At 34.5% G+C, this 4461-nt stretch overlaps 1 pseudogene; it reads right to left on the reverse strand.

Annotated features, from left to right (window-relative positions):
- Positions 1 to 1830: 1830 nt before the first annotated feature.
- On the reverse strand, positions 1831 to 4051 carry LOC146993033 (ATP-dependent RNA helicase DDX19A-like; annotated as a pseudogene).
- Positions 4052 to 4461: the final 410 nt, after the last annotated feature.

Below are 4461 nucleotides of genomic sequence, written 5' to 3' on the forward strand. Positions count from 1 at the left end.
CGGCATGTTGATATGTTCTTATATACATGTGAACTGTTATTTTAAATGTTAAGAAATACCGTGATATGGTAAAAGTGAAAGTAATGTTAAAAATTTGTTATTCGTGTGACTGTAAAGATTAAATCATGGCGAATATGTGGTAAAGGTTGAATGATGTAGTTAGGCTCTCTGACGCTACACTTTAGAGTTAGCCACTTTTAGAATAGTACCTCAGGGTTTAGAGTTGAAAGTAGGGAAGAGGTCTCGTTATGTTGAATTTTAACACGTTAGTGTTTTGATTGTAGGAGGAAGTGTGGCACACGTAGACAGAAACACATTCGTGTTTGCTGTTTTTTTACAACACATGTCAGAGAGCATGGGGAGAGATAATTAAAATAGTCATGAATGAAATAAGAATGTTAAGAGAAGTATATTCTATATGTTATTTGCAATGTCATTGTGTAACATTTCATTAAACTAGTTTTCCTTCCAGATCTCTGGAAGGAACCAGAATTGAATAAAGCTCCTGTTTAGATGCAGTACAGATGAAAAAACGATTGTTGTATATCCTGGGAGCTGCTATTGTAACAAATTTCTTTCTTTTAAATTTTCTAGTTTCTAGAGAAGTTATGTTGTAAAAGGTTGGCCTCGCGTTAGATTCTAGAGCTAAAAGTTTTCAACAAGGTCGTTTTAGACCTCAGTTTCAAACTAATTAACTCTGGCGGGAAGTATGTAAGGATCTTAAGTTTCACTAACGTTTATTTTATTTTAAATCTTTACTATCACTTCTTATTTTCTACTTCCGGCCAGAATTATAAGCGTGAAGGTTTTTATGCAAAGTTTGTCTGGCGAACGCCAAGTACTTAAGTTGTGGCTTTTTGCCAAGCAAGAAAGAGAGGAAGCAGTAAGTCAACGCAGGCCGCTTACCTTAGAAGTTACGCAGTTGCTGTTCGCCTTCCAGGCCAGAGGTTTTAATCCTCTTGATAAATTAAACGTATTGTAGTGTTCACAGTCTCTGTGCTACATACGCTTCCTGTTTTTATAAGGCCAATCTTGCACGTGTATTGTTCTAAAGTTAAATTAGAGTTTAGTTTTATTTTTATGCTTTTTTACGTTAGACCCCGAGTGGAGGGTCAGTGTATTCTGAAGTACGGAAGTTATTGTATATAGAGAACAATAAAGGGTTTTGTATACCCTTCGTCTGTATCCTGTCTAGTTACCACAATTAGTGAACATAGCTTTAGTAAGCTCTCTGTTCCGAGTCAGGTCCTTGTATGTTCCCGAAGAAGGTTAGAAGGAACATTGAACCTGATAACCTGGGTAATCATGTAATATGTGATCTAATTACTTAGCTATTTATTTTTAGAGGGTGATCCTAAAATTTGCTGTCTTCTCACCTTTATTTTATTGCATGCTCAAATTTAAAAAGAGTGTTTTAGTCTAAGAAATAACTAACTAACTAAAAGCAGTAGATGACATACTATATGATTACCGGAACCTGTACATTCTCGCAAGTATACTTCCAACCTGGCTTTCTGTCCCAATTTTGAGAGGTGTGGTCTGCAGGAATTAGTCCCTCTGAAACCCGCCATGTTTCTTATCGAGAACAGAAATTCCAATGTTGAAGATCTTGATGAATTAAATTCGTCAAGTCTTAATAAGAGATTAAAGTATAGAACTAAATTGTTAAATGATCTGAGACAACGATTTAGAAAAGAATACCTTAGTCAACTGGTTCAAAAGCATAATGAAAAATGATCTCGGGAACCTGTAGTAGGAGAAATAGTACTGATGGAGGATGATAACAGAAAATGTTTATTTTGGTCTTTGCCCGAATTACAGAATTGATCCCTGGTCGTGATGGAAAGATTTGTACGGTTAAACTTAAGACCCGGCATGGAACAGTTGTACGATCAATACAATGCATCTTTCCTCTGGAGATACAGGCCAATGATAGAAACATAATTCCTGATAAGAAATTGGGTGCAGAGGAATCTAATTCTAGTGCTGGATGTATGTTAAAAAGGGGAATTGCACCTGATAAAATGGTGATGCAACAATATTCCTCCTCTGGATGACTTGTGAAAGCTCCAAAAAAAAACTTGATCTTTTAAATAATGTTTGTTATGAGCTTGAGACTCAACCTGAGTCTCAAAGGGGGAGGGAGTATGTTGTGAAATGAACTGAAGCAATAACTGGCGCGAGGCGCTGCTGTTTGTGACGTCAGCTTGCGCGCTGAGTTTTCCGAATGTTTTGCTCGTAGACAGAATGAAAGCTGATCTCGGAAGAGTGAGAATGTTGTGATGAAAATAAAGAATGGCTTATTAAGAATTTTTTGTCTTTATTCATAATGCACCCAGCCTTGGGTAGAGGCAGTCCACAACTGAACAAACTGTTTTGAATATATTTGATTTATATATTTTCTGTCTTCTTCGTTAACAGTAGCTCTAAATGGCACTTTTATTTGGTGTCCATCCTTGACAATCAAGTACATTCATGCAAGCTGACAATTATCTATGTAATCTTTCTACAAGATAACACAGCCACAATCGAAGATATGATTTTTGCCATCCCATGTCTCCTAAAATGCTACTGGTATAGCTGCATTGGCTCTGGCCTTGAATACTGTCATACAATCAGAATTGCTTTCAAATAGTGTCACTGCAAGAACACTACTTCCAGGTAAGTCCTCACATTAAGTGTGAAAACTTTTGAGATTACTACAAGTTCAATAACCGGATTCTCTAAAAAACACACCAAATGTCATGTTGCACAAAATGTGAGCAATTTTCACACTACCAAAGATACCTGGAGAATACATCATTCCAGACACAAGACATTCAATATCTGAGTCACTTCCACAGCATCTGCCATTCATGCTGCCAGAGGCATTTACTTTGGACATTACTGGGTGGTCTTAACTACATAAATTACAATATACATAAATATCAAGTTATCATATATTTTTGGTCCATTTATATTTTGTGATTAAAATTAACTTTAAAAAATTTCTATCACAATAACTTGCAAATATTTTTAATGGGAAATATAATGACAAAAATCCAAGAAATTACTAATCATACACAGAATAATTAAAGAACATATATATAAATAATTCATTTCTCTTTTTCTTTAAATTCAGAAATTTCAAAAATTTAGAAAATTACTCATTTGAATGATGCGAATCTTAATACCATGTTTGATTAAAGGTAAATTAATATTTTTAATCTTTGAAAAGCAAAAACTGCTTTCATAAATAAATTTTACTTTTATAATTATAGAGCATCTTACCAAGAATTGTTACTTACTTTTTCTTTTCCTTCTGTAAATCTATTGAGAATGGCTATTCAACTAACCAAGATGCAGTCTTCCTCTTATGGCAAAATATAATAGCCTGTCCTATTGACACAGTACCATATATGTTACACAAAGCTTGAAATTTCTCTTCTTTATCTCTGCACACTATGTAATACTGATATATATTATCCAAACTGCCTTCTTCCCTTTTCAGTTTAATTATAATAGGATCAGAAACAATCAATTCTGCAAATTGCATGATTTCTTCAGAATAAGTAGCTGAGAACAGCATCATCTGACAATCTTTTGGTAGCTGCTTACGGATGCGAATAGACTGGTCTTGATATCCTTGAGTCGATATCATAACATCTGCTTCATCTAAAACAAATACTTTTATTTTCCTGAGATCAAAAAACTTATAGCACATTGCCCCAATCATAAACTTTACCAGGAGTTCCAATCATAAACTGAGCAGTAATATTTTCTCCTCTTTGCAAAACCTCGCCTTTAACAGCAAAACAAAATTCAATGTTAGGACAAAATTTTGCCATTTGTTTTCCCACTTTTCCTGCTGCATGGCTAACTCATATGTTGGGGACAAAATAAGCACGTGAGGATATTTCTAATTTGTGTCCACTCTGCTCAAACTTGCCAAAAGAAAAGCAGCAGTTTTAAGCATACCACTCTGAGTCTGAGCAATCATATTTTGTGGAGGATCTGCAATAAGAGTAGGAAGAGCAGTCTCTTGTATTTTTGAGGGTGAATTAAATCCCATACCATACACACATTTTAGAAGTTCAGGTCGCAGATTCAATTCTTCAAAAGATTTCACAGAATAAAAAGATGAATTAGGATTTCTCTGGATATCTATATCATGAGAAACTTCAATTAAATGAGATCATACAAGTTTTTTCATCACAGATATCTCAGCAGGATTTAATTCAGGTTCATCATCTTTTTCATCATACTCTTTTGATGCTTCATCACGAATCTTTGGAGGAGGTATTGTAGGTGGCACTGGTGGAATAGGATATTCCAAATTTAAATTGTCAACTAATTTTAAAATTCCTTTCTCTTGTATATCAGAAGAAAGACCCCAATCATCAACATCTGCCATGATAAAGCCTATTGAAAATGTAAATGTCAAAATATAGATTTCTGTAAATTCTAACATATGTAAAGACA

Source organism: Stegodyphus dumicola, chromosome X1 (genome assembly GCF_044657685.1).
Source record: "Stegodyphus dumicola isolate Sdum_Otavi_A_Nest chromosome X1, ASM4465768v1".
NCBI lineage: Eukaryota > Metazoa > Arthropoda > Arachnida > Araneae > Eresidae > Stegodyphus > Stegodyphus dumicola.